This window comes from Parus major, chromosome 6, assembly GCF_001522545.3.
Source record: "Parus major isolate Abel chromosome 6, Parus_major1.1, whole genome shotgun sequence".
NCBI classification, from domain to species: Eukaryota; Metazoa; Chordata; class Aves; order Passeriformes; family Paridae; genus Parus; species Parus major.
The window spans coordinates 5,070,000-5,082,491 of NC_031775.1; the positions used below are offsets into that span (position 1 = coordinate 5,070,000).

At 41.4% G+C, this 12,492-nt stretch overlaps 1 protein-coding gene across 3 annotated transcripts in view; it reads left to right on the plus strand.

Annotated features, from left to right (window-relative positions):
• Positions 1-1,241: 1,241 nt before the first annotated feature.
• Positions 1,242-12,492, plus strand: part of RHOBTB1 (Rho related BTB domain containing 1) — a 51,255-nt gene continuing 40,004 nt past the window's right edge. Inside the window, exons 1-2 of one of the 3 annotated variants that reach the window (XM_015632598.3) lie at positions 1,242-1,345; positions 5,610-5,706. The gene's annotated coding sequence lies outside the window, so the exon portion shown is untranslated. Of the gene's footprint in view, positions 1,346-1,531; positions 1,630-5,609; positions 5,707-12,492 lie in introns of those variants that run through there. The other 2 variants (XM_015632595.3, XM_015632596.3) reach the window with 2 other exon arrangements.

The following is a 12,492-nucleotide window of genomic DNA, read 5'->3' on the forward strand; positions in this document are numbered from 1 at the left end:
ATTTCAAGCCTTCATGACTCCACAGAGAAATCCACACAGATTTTTTTTTTTTATAAAAATCATCAAAAGAAGAAAGAGGATTCAATGAACCTGCTTCTTTTTATGGTTTTCGTGATATGGGGGCTAGGTTCATTAGTTCTGCACAGAATGCCTGATCTCTGCCATTCAGATAGGAGAGCTGTTTGGCTGCAAGCCCAGCCTACCTCTCTACCTGCAATACTGCCAGGTTCTGCTGTCCTTAGGCCCTGTATCTTAGCCCTTCGCCTTCCAGAAGGACTGTTCTGTCAGAAACTCCCCATGACCAACATTAAACATCACCACGGTGAAGCACTGGCACAAGGCTTATTATCTGCCCCTACAGTCCTCCCAAATCCTCCTCAACAGCACAGAATGGCCCAGGGAAAATTGAGTCAAGACCCTGAGTAAGCAGAAAATTTTTTTACACTAGGCTCCTGGGCCGTTCCTCAAATTTACCTAAGCATTTCAGCAATACATTCTACAACCTTTTAAAATGCTTTACTGAGTTGGATTACTTACGGCATCCCGCTATTGTTCTCTCTAAAGACTTCTATTAGTGTATCGTTGATAGAGAGGTCAGACACCCGGAGGACAGCGTAAATGGGAAGCACCCGGGGCAGAAAACGGGTTTAACGTTGTTTTTTAGCTACGATTCAGGATCAAAGTTCTGTTTGGGGAAACTGAAGCGAGCAGTGCGGTGGGATTTACTCGTCAGATTCGTCAGCAATGTTAAACAGGAGTATTCACAGTTCAGGGAGGCACACACACCCCCCTTCATCTCACAGTCAAGTTCCCCATTTCATCGTGTGGATGCTTACACGGAGCGGGGAGGAGGCGGCTGGGACCCCACCCTCCCGCGCACGGAGGTGATGCCGTTGCGGCCGCTCCCTGCACGGAGCCCCGCAGGATTTCCTGCCTCCGCAGCCCCTCAATTCCTGGAAGCGATCTCTCCCGAGGCCAGGAAGGACGAGCGCGCCGCCACCGGCAGCCCCACAGCCCCGTGAGGAGCGCTGCGATCCCCGGCCCCTCAGAGCACAGCAGCGCGTGCACCTCCCCGCACCCTTTTCCGCGCGCACTGCCCGCCGCGCGCGCGCGCGCGCGCACTGCTGTAAGGGCCGCGCAGCAGCACCGCGTGCCGGGGCGCGCTCACGTGACGGCGCCGGTTGACTGGGACGCGCGCGCCCGTTCCGCGCTCGGCACTGCACAGTACAGAACGGTACGGCACAGCAGGGCGGAACGGCAGCGCGCCCGAGACTCAGCACCGCCCTGCGCACCCCGCTGCGCCTCCCTTCTGCCCTGTCTCCAGCCGGCTCCGCTCCGCTCTCAGGTGAGACGCCGCGGCCGCGGTGGCGAGAGGAGGGCGGGCGCGGGACGGGCAGACGCCGCCGCCGGTCGCTGTGGGTGACCTAGCGGGGCCGGCCGGCGTGGGAAGCTGCGCCGGGGCTGCGCCGGAGGAAGGAGCGGCGGGCGGCTGAGGCACCGCGAGGTTGGGACCGGAGGGCCGGGGGCGCTCCCCGTTCCGGGGCGGCTCCTGACAGGAGTCCCCGGGTCCTGCCCCAGGAGGGTCTCCTCACCTGCCCGCTTCGCCCTGATGTCCCGTTCCCTTCCGCGGTAAGGTCAGAAATGCTGACCGCTCACTTGGGTGTCAGGCGGTCCTGCTGCATCGCCGCTGAGCCATTCCATACCGTTAGACGTGTTCATTGTTTCTCTGATTTCTCACGGTGTGGGCATGGCGCTGGCGTATCTATCACTACACGTGGCATGACTTTTACTCGCTCTTGCAGAGGGCTTCTTTACAAAATTAATCCTGACTAACCCCTGTTCGTATTTCACCTTCTGGGTATTGGTTTGGCACATTTGCCATGGAAATCAAACTTTCTTCCTGTGTAGAATCTCCAGGCACTTTCTGCATGCACTTTGTTTGAAGAACAATTTGCTGAATTAATGTAGCATGCACAAAGATAACTTGAATTGACGTACTAGCAGGGTACCATCTATCTCGTGAGCAAAAGTGGAATATTCCTGCCCTTAGGTCCCTTTTTAATCTTGAATTATTAATGGCTCTCTGCATTACAAGAATGAAATTTGTAATTGGTACAGAGTGCAAATGCATGTAGAGAACTGGATACAAGAGGAGCTGGATATAAAGAAGGACATACCTCCCAGAAAGACCTAGCTGGAGAATTATGTTAAAGAGCCCTTTCTCTTTACAGTTGTTGAGAACCTCTGGGGAGAAGCAGTAGGCCATACCTAGCCTAACTCTTTTGCAGCTCTTGGAAAAAGGGAATGAGAAAAGGGAAAACCTTTTCACTACTTGGGGAATATAGGATTAGTAGCGTTAGAGTTGCTTGCACTTTCATTTAGGAACTGTTTAAATGAGTTGTTGGGGTTACTCCTAAGATAGGGTTAGTGGCAATCAAAATAGCCCATCTTCTTTTAGAACCTCATTGTGAGCTTCACACCAAATGTTGTCATTTGTGCTTAGTTAAATGGAAATATTTTTATCACATATCATTCTGTTGTCTGTGTAATCGATACAAGAAAAAGTTCCTTTTTCTCTGAGAGACCCCAGAATAAACATACTTGCCTAAACTGAAATAGAAACGGCAAAACACTTGCATTTGCTGTGGATCCAGCATCACGTTCATTTAGTTATCAATGGGAAGTAACATTTCTACTGTCTGTTGAACCATGTAATGTAGAGCAAGTGAGGTGTGTCATAGTAAAGAGTACAGCAGTGAATTAAGGTTCTGCTCTTTCTTTTACTTGATCTTCTCCCTTTTCTTTACTTTTTAAAGGCAAAAGTAAGTGAGACTGTATTAAGCAAGTCAGAAATATATGGACTAAAAGCACTTTTCTTACACACAATCCCTCAAAGTTTGTTGAAGAGATTTAGGGTAGATATACTGTGAATATGTGATGTTATGCACAGAGATGATGGACAAGTTAAAGGAAATTCGTAAAAAACTTCAGAGGATAAAATTCTACAATATTGTTAGTTCGGTTATAATAATAAAAACCCCCAACAAACCAAACAAAACAGGAGTGGGACAAAGACTGGATCAACTAAGGCTTCTGAACAATGCAAAGGTGAAGCTGAGGTGGATTTGAGGGAAAAACTGGGCTGAGTTTTCTGGAGTTTTCTGTAGTGTAGTGTGTAAGAGGAGTGTCTTGTCCATCACAGAAGAGGCTTCTAGACCAGATTAGACATTGGCCACAAGGAGTCATCCAGGGAGCCTTTCTGTGTTCCTTACGGGCCTGGTTTGCACAGCAAATGTTTCACTTGGCAACCTGCAGCAGGTGTTCCTGTTCCTCACCTTCCTGCTTATTTAAAAGAAATTCCCCACTTTGGAGAATTACACCATGCAAGTACATCCCTCACTGAATTACTCTGTGTTCCAGCAGGTTTTGGTTTCCTTCAGCCCACAGTGACCTTGCTGCATGCACTGCACACAGTATTGTGGTGTGCTTGTTGTTGTGGGTGAGGATTAGTTCAGATAGTGCCTGCCTGGGTGCAGAGCGGATGGGAGAGAGAAGGAAGTGCACTACCACGGCCAGACTTGGTACTTTCTCTGCAGGCACACAGGGTGAGAGTCACAGCAAGCCAACTCGCTTCTCAGCTTTGAGCTCCTCAAGGCTTTGGTAAGGAAGGTGCATGTAAGGTTTAGCTGCTATATTCTTCTGAGTGCAGATCATCATCATAGAGAGAGATCTGTTTCCACTACCATGTTATGAAAGATGTTTGTATTTTGGAGTTGTAATAGAGTAGAACAATGCTAATTAAGAACTCAACTATCTTCAAAACTGGAAAGTGGAAGACTGAGGGGCAGGGGGATGAAGGCCATGAACTTTTATCTGTGAAGGGGAACTTTTAGTCTTATGCTTTAGTAATGATGAAAATCAGGTTTAGCGACATTTCTGTCTGCTTACAGTCTTCAAACAACTGGTCTGACTTTAATAGCGCAAGAATTAAAAAATAGCAAGTAAGAGCGTCTTACTGTGGCCTTTAATATGACAGTAATGTAAATGATTAATGATTGATGAAAAAGAATTGTAAATGAACTTGTGGAAGGGCTTTATATGTCTATTTGAGAATAAGAAGGATCTTGATATATCCTTGGAGGTCATATCTGTAGATTTTAATGAGAGTGAAACAGAGAAAGGCTGTTAGAAGTGAATGAGATCTCAGTGAAGTAAAACCATAGAAAGTTCTGGGGTCTATGATCAGATAAACTAGATGGCCTTCTCTTTGTTGTTTTTTTTGAAAAGGGATGTTCTGAAAGAAGCTGTAAGTAACTTCTAATCTGCCATCAATACTCAGGAAACAAGTAAACAGTTATGAATGGTACCATATCACATATATATATAAACAGTTTTAGAGCCCTGAGTATGCTAATGTCACTAATTCATTATTTGGGGGGTTGTTTAATTGTGGGTTAAGGCAGTTATTTGTAGTGCTTACAAAGGGAGCTGTATGGGCCTGCCTTGGAGGAAGTAAGGGTGAACACAGTAGAAAAGATTGTGAGAAGATTCTTCACAGTTGTAGCTGCATGAAACATGGAAGTTCAGGAAGACTGATATGTCTTTGCCCCTAAAATCCCTATTGATAAGTAGCAAAGGAAAGGGCAGGACTCCTAGAGGACATAAACATCATGCCTTTAGCTCCAGTGTCAATTTTTGTGGCTTGTCTATTCCACAAAGGTGGAATAAAGTGTTACTTCATTCTGTGTTTGTTCTCTCTGATGTGTTGTGCTGGGTATCTACAGAGGGTTGTAATTTCTGTGAGAAATTAACTTCAGTCCTAAATTCAGTTCTGAAATGATCCTGATAAGAAGTGAGAAATGTCCAGTGGGCCACTAATCTGTTCATTTGAAGATTCTGCATTTTACTGGTAGCTATTCAAGCTAGCATGAAACTCTGGAACCTACTTGTGCCACTGAGCATTGCTTTTAGGGCAGCATCTGAGGTGAAATCAATGTTGTTCTCACTTTCGCTTGGAAAATCTCCACCTTGCTCCTGGATAGGAACCAAGCCACAATAAATTAGGCATTTACCAAACTCAACGAAGGACATTTATAATTAATTTAATTTGTTACCAAAGGAGGAAGCAACACAGAATTCCCAGTTCATGTGTCATCAGGCTGTCAGCTCATATTTTAGAGTCTTGTCACCTTCTTGAAGGTAGCCAAAAAACCCCTCCTCAGAGTCTGTTGCCTAAGAGACATCCCTGGTTAACTGGGATATAGCAGTATTAGGTTCTGACACCTAAGGTGGTTTGGTGTTTTTTAATGTAAAACCATAGAGAAATTATTTATGAACAAGCTTCATCTGATAGACTTGTGTCAATCTCCAGTTATGCTCAAAAGTTCATCAAGCTACCCATGATTTCTTCAGTGTGTTTTGGAGCAAAGAGTGTTTTAGTAAAGATATACAGTTCACCCGTTTGAAACTTTAAAAGACTGTTTTGTTGAGCAAGCAGGATTGTTTTACAATATAAAATGGATCATAAAAGATGTTTCTGTTGCATGTATCATAATTTTAGGTTGAAAATAGTAAGGTTTATTTATTTTTTTTCCTCGTTTCCTCCCCAGGAGTGCCACAGTAAGAGAAAAGCATGAAGTATTTTTAATGAAATTCTGCTTTTGATCAAGTTGCTAAAAAATGGATGTGAACATTTTCTCCTGTGAGGTAAGTATTGACAGGGAAAAATAAAAATCTCACTCATTTCACTTAGTGTTGCCTGTCACCTCTGCTCTTCTGACCAGCAGCTTTTGGTTAAGTGTGTAAGAGTTATAACATTTCTGTCTTGGCAAACTTTGTACCAAAAGTCTTAACTGAAAAGTCCTACAAATAATAATTTTATTTACAGGATTAGTCAGCTTTGTTCTGATATTCCAGCAGATAAAAACAAATTTATAATGGCTTGGCGTTGCAGGGTTGGTAATGAGCAGCTTCTGCACAGACTAGCTTTTGACCCAATGTCAAGCTTTTTTCCAAGAATCAAAGAAACAGAAGTTGGTAAGTCTGATTTTCAGGAGTAAATAATTTCACAGACTAACTGCAGGTCCAGGAAATGAGCGAGATCTTGGGATGAAGAAAGAGTTTGTACCATAAATATGTAGGTACTTTTCCATGCATCCAGGCAGCTTTCTGAGTTCCTGCTCTCTGCAGCTTAGGGAAAACTGGGGCTTTTGCCAGGCTGAGTTACAGGTGTATATTTATATTGTTTTTGTCTAGTATCACAGCTAGATTTTCACAGTTCCTGCAGTAAGTATGTAAGTTAGTAAAACCAAATATGTGTCCTTAATTTAGGATTGTGGGAAAATTCAGGTTTTAAGGAACCTCAGGAGATCATTGAGTCAAACCCTCTGCTCACAATTTCGAGTAGTCAATGAAATTAGGTCATTTTCACCCATTTGCCTTCTCAGTCTTTGTTCAGAAGTATTAACAAGAGATGGATTTATAGCTTGCCATATGTATTAAATGTACATTATAATAATGCAGATAGGAACATAAGATTTGTCGGAAGGGAGAATGTTTTCATGAAGATAGGAATGGTCTGTTTCTCTGAACAAAGGAAACAATAAATCTCTGATGTGTTCATTTGTTGCAATTGCAAAGGAAACCTTCACAGGTCAGCTAACACTGACCTAATGACATGCTCCCAGTATTTTTAAGACTGGTTCCCTGCAAGAATTACCCCCCTTCCCAGGCATCTCTGGGGAATATACTTACTTACTTCCTCCTGTAAGCAAAATTGCTTTCCCATAATAAAAGGAAGTGAATGCGCTGCTTGTCCTGTTTGAAATGTTACTGAAACATTTCCTCTGAAGTATAAATATTTGTTCATGGGAAAACACAGTGACAATGAGAATAAAAATAAGCATCTTGTCAGGAAGCTTAGGGAGCAGTCTCTTCCCTGGGTTCTAAAAGTAAACACAAGGCAAGCATCCTTTCTCTCCCCATCATTATGTACTATCAAGCAGAACATTTTGTAAGCCCTTGAACTACTTCCACTGTTTTGGCCAGGGAGAATTATACAATTAAGGGGTTAATCTTGTCAGGAGAAAGACATTTCAGCATTCAGAGCCTCATGGGAGGGTCAGTGAAGATACTCTTAGTTTACTTTGGATTTATGCTTATCTCAATGTGCTTTGAATTGATCCCTCAAAATTGGTAATTAAATAGCTTTAATAGTTACATTAGTAATTTAATGAGCCCCTTTCAGGACATCATCAAAGACAAACATATACTTTGTGAATAAAAGTAGAAGTAATTTTATAGAGGTAATGCAGTTTCTGCAAGCCAGTTTACAGTATTACATATAGACAAGTTCTGAATGTCATGGTTTAACCCCAGCCAGAAGCTAAGTACCATGTAGTTGCTTGCATATGTACCTCCAGCACGTTAAGAGGGGAAGAGAATCAGAAAAAAGGTAAAACCCATAAGCTAAAGACTGTTTAATAATTGAAATAAAATATAATAATCACTGGAATTAAATGGGAGACGAAAGGGAGAGAAATAAAACCCCAGAAAAACAAGTGGTGCACAACACAGTGGATTGCCATGTGCTGGCTGAGGTCCAGTCCCGCCCTGAGAAGCAATTGGCAGCTCACAGTTGACTCCCCCAGTTTATATACGGAGCATGGCCTTTTAGGGTATGGAATCCCTTTGGCCAGTTTGGGTCACCTGTCCTGGCCCTGGTCCCCCTCAGCTTCTGGTGTACCTGCTCACTGGCAGAGCATGAGGTACTGAAACATCCCCAGTCTGGAGTGAGCACTACCAAGCAGCACCTACATCATCAGTGCGTCATCAGCATTCTCATAGTGAGTCCAAAACATAGCACTGTACCAGCAATGAGGAACAAAATTAACTCTGTTCCATCTGAAACCAGGACAGTGATGCTATGAATTATTTAATATTCATTGATTGATCTCACCATCAAAAAGTACCTATTGAAGGAAATGGCACACCGAAGAATCCAAGTATCTCTTTTCACCTCTTCTCCCAGTGTCAAGCCTCACTTCCCAGACTGATTAAAATCAATTTCTGAGTAACATGTATAGCTCACGTAGCTAAATTACAGAAAAATATTCTCAGAAACTTGGCATTTCCACACCAGTTCCTGTTTCTCTGATTTTGTCTCACTTCTCAAAGAGAATATATCTGCAGGTCTGAAAAAAAGCTAACTTGTGCAAGGGTGTGTGCTTGAGTCAGAAAATGCTGCATCTCTGGAAAGTGTGTCATTGTAGAGGTGTTACTTACTCCTTAATATCCCAGTCACAGCTTATTTGCTTCTGGGCTTCTGTGTCAATTGAGGCATTATGAGACAAGTAGTAGTAAAGTTAGCTGTCTGGATAAAGAAGCTACTGCTCTCTTTAAGAGATTACTGTGTTCACAGTCAGTGGAATAAAATAGCTACATGTGTGATTGCCTCTACAGTGCAATCTGGCACTTGAATGTAGCTGACCATTCAGAATGGTAAATACAAAATTTGGAACTGTGAAAAGCCAGTAGAGCGGTATCTGTGCAACAGTGACCTTCAACAGAAGGTTATTAAATTTATCAGAGGAAATTTTAAAATTGCTTGAACTAGTTCTTCTCAAATTTATGACTGCTTGTGACTAGAGATTCGAAATGTGTGGGATTGCTTTGCATGGGTGGTTCAGGTGTGAGAGGAAGGGCAGTGTTGCTGTTTGTTGCTTTTGATCCTTGTAATTAAATTTATGTTCTCTAGCACTGTTTGTCATACTGTTGAGATCTATGTTTCTAACTTTATTATGGGATTTTTTGTGCTTTACATTAAGGAGAATGGCTGTTTCTCACAACACCTATGCAGAATCAGGAACAATTTGTTATAGTTTGGTGGGAAAGGAAGAAAGAAATGATGCAGTTCTGCGAGCTTAAGCATCAAGGTACCCAGCATAAGAAATCAAAGCTGCAATATGAAATCAGTGCTGTCACATAAGAACATTCTCTTGCCAGCTGAAATTACCTGTCTCTCACACTTCTGGAAGCCAGGGCCTAGCACCCTCAAAATGAAGATTTGCAGTAACAAAAACATAGTATGGTAACAGTACCGGAGCTTTAGCTGCTTTTTGTTTTCAGCTGCTTTGTCAGTGGTGAAATTTGCTTCTGCATGGACTCCTAAATGTGCTCAGCATGGACAGGTGTTCCAGTAATTGTCCTGTGCAACAGGTACAGTTTACACTTGAGATGGATGTATGTGTTGTGGGGCCTTATGGCTGTCCATTCTTCAGTTCTTGATTTATGGCTATTCCATAACACTTGAACTTCCTGAATTTGTCACTTCTATTTCAGAGACAACTTTTTGACTGTCATGTGAGTTTATGACAAAAATGTAGATTGTTGATCACTAAATACAGAAGAATGTTTCACAAAATACTTTCCAGTCTTCTAAGGAAAATACCTGTGGGTCAGGCTTTCCTTGAGGCAATCCAACTATCTCCATTGAATTTCTCCAGGGGTAAATTTTGTTCTTTTAATTCTCTTGCGTGTTTGCAACAGTGCTCCCCACTAGCAACACTATAATTAAGGAACTTTTAATGTTTCTCTTACTATAAGATTACAATAGTTTTCTAGCTGTTTATCTGAATTTCAGCTAGAAGCCTAATGTAAAAAATAGGAATGGTGGAGAAATGTTTATCTTCTGTAATAGATGCAGTTTGATGACATTTTATTGGCAGTTTCTTCTGTAAATAATTCATACCTTTTCCTGCAAAAATATTTTGGGGATAAGGTGTGGGAGGAATTTAATTCTCTTGAGGATTTTATAATGCTACAAAATGCACACTGCTCTAGCAATTTTGTCAATATGTATGGGAGTAAATACGATTAATACCTTTGTAGTTCTTCTCTTCTACCTTTAACCAAGAAAAGAATTCTTGCCTGACTTGGAAAAGACTATAAAAAAGTTTAAAAATAAAATTCTACATGTCTTGCTACTTCATTAAAAGAGAAAAGAAAACCCTACTCATTCATGGTTCATTCATGATGCTTAGGCAATATGACTTTCAAGCAATGAGTGGATGAGAAATTTCAAGGCACTGGGATATTTTTTATTTTGTTAAAGCTCCCTGAATGCCTGATTAGCTTCAAAACCACTGCTGCTGCTGGTTATAGGTTGGCTTTTTTAAAATTTTACTGTATATTCTGTTCCTGACATATTTAAATGCTGCACTTATAACTGTAAGTGTAATTGGAAAGTGATGTCTTTTACTCAGTACTTTGCAAATTACACAGTATACTCCTTTAAGCCCTCTGATTTGTACTAATCTGTAGTTCAAACCTGTAACCGTGATACTTTGGCAGGTCCTGGAAGTAGTGTCCTACACCCTCTGAGAAAACTGCAAATATATGCATGAAGTATGTGATTTCATGGTTGATAGCTTTTGAATGGTAGTGTTTAAAAGAACAGAATCCTTCTTGGTAACTGTTCCTAATAAACATAATTAGGGAAGTGTCATCAAGCAGCCTGTGGTGAAACACGCAAACTGTCTTTATTGCCTGCTTCTTTGACTTGGAATCACTCATGTGTGTATTTTCTTCTGTGGATCACTTGTATGTATCCTTCTGCAGTTTCTGCAATTACCATTATCCTTCAGCTACACTGTTTTCCTAGAATTTATAGGAAGTGTTTCAGGGAGTGAAAGATATCCATCAGAACCAACCCTGCTAATATCCTTTCTGCCTATGGTTTATGACTTTAATTCATTGGGGAAACAGAAAAGTGGTAACTAGATTTGTTTAGACATATTGAAGTAAACCACTAAAATACATGAGTGGCATTTGGACAGTAGAAACCTCATGTTGATATAATCCAGTCTAACCCACTGAATTTGTTCTGTTGCAAAAATGAGGGCTTTGCAAGGCAATCTTTGCTAGTGTGACTAAATCACGTCAGTAAATTGCTGTAAAGTGGTGGTAAGAGGCACAAGGTCTTATCTTCCTGTAAAAGCTTTCTCTTTCAGAAAACGAGTGGTTCCAAGGTATAAAATATGGAGACTGTGACAAAGTTTGAATTTTGGTGTTGAATTCATAAAATCCCTCAGTGTAACTACTGTGCAGAATCACACTTCAAACTAAATGAAGAATTGTACTGGAATCTTGGGGTGATTGTAATCCAAATAAGTGCATTCTTTGAACAACCTAGTGAAAAAATAGCTAAGTTACAGGTGCTTCATTCATTTCTGTTTTGTTTCAGATACTTTAAGTTGTCATCTTTCTAAGACTAGCATGTAGCAACTAATTCTGTGGACTTTTTCTTCTTGAAATACTCTCTGAATTGAAGCCCAGAGGAAGTCACTGGAAGCTTTTCTTAAACAGTTTCAGAAGGATTTATAACAGGCTCTTAAAACCATAACCAGGTCTTACTTTTGTACTGTCCCATAGCGGTCTTACTTGCTATGGGACAGAGGTGCATCGGGGTAAGTTGTGGTCAATAAGGCTGTTTCTGTAAGATCAGTGATGATGAGATTAAATTGCCTTTGATTCTTGTACTTAATCCTGCTCTGTTGATTTGACAGCCTGTAAAGATCAGAGTTTGTCTGGTGGCTGCTGTTCTTGTATATACGCAGTGATTCAGAGACCAATTACACTAGGATTTGGTAACTGCAAAAAAGGCGACAAAATCCACTTTGTTTCTCTGCCTCTCACCACCCCTACCTGATGTTTTCCAGTTCCTGTAACTAATGATCTGTATTCAAGACTTGTCCTCCTGATCTCTTTTTACCACCAATAAAAGCAGCTCTGAGCAGGGGTGGCACATTGTTGCAGAGATCTCTGTGTATTGCTCCTGTCGAATTTCTGAAATCTTTTACCAATATTTTAGCTTCTAAAATTTGGTCTATACTTTGTATCCTCCTGTGTATAAATCTACTAGGCTTTTAATAGGTTTATGCAATCCTCAAAAGGCAGAGAGCACATTTATAATGCTTGAAAGAAAAAGGATTGATCCATTTATGTATCGTTTTTAAAGCTCAGTATCTTAGATGAAGAGTGAGAAGCAAAGACTGTGTCACTGAAAACCTCCTGTAGTTGTAGTATGTCTCAAGTCTTTTGGAAACTCAGTACTCAGAGACAAGTGAATTTTGACTGATCTACATAGAGGAGAGATGGAGACTGATAGCTAGCCACCAGGTCAGACAGACAGAAAATCTCCCCCAGCTGACTGTTTGCTATGACTCTTATTTCATTCCACAAAGGAGTTCTTTCCATTCCATTAACATCTGATTAGACGGCAGAAACATTTTAAGAAGCTCTGAACAGTTATGCAGATGCCAGCACTATTACTACCAGACTCATTCCCATGCCAAACAGCAAAATGACAGTCAAGAAGATATTCTCCTACTAGTCAGGTTTTTCTATTTAGTTTTTGTTTGGAACTGTTTTTATAAGCTGATTAAATCTTTTGTATCCATGTTGTAGTCCTGAGTAGCTAGAAGTGTGGTATAT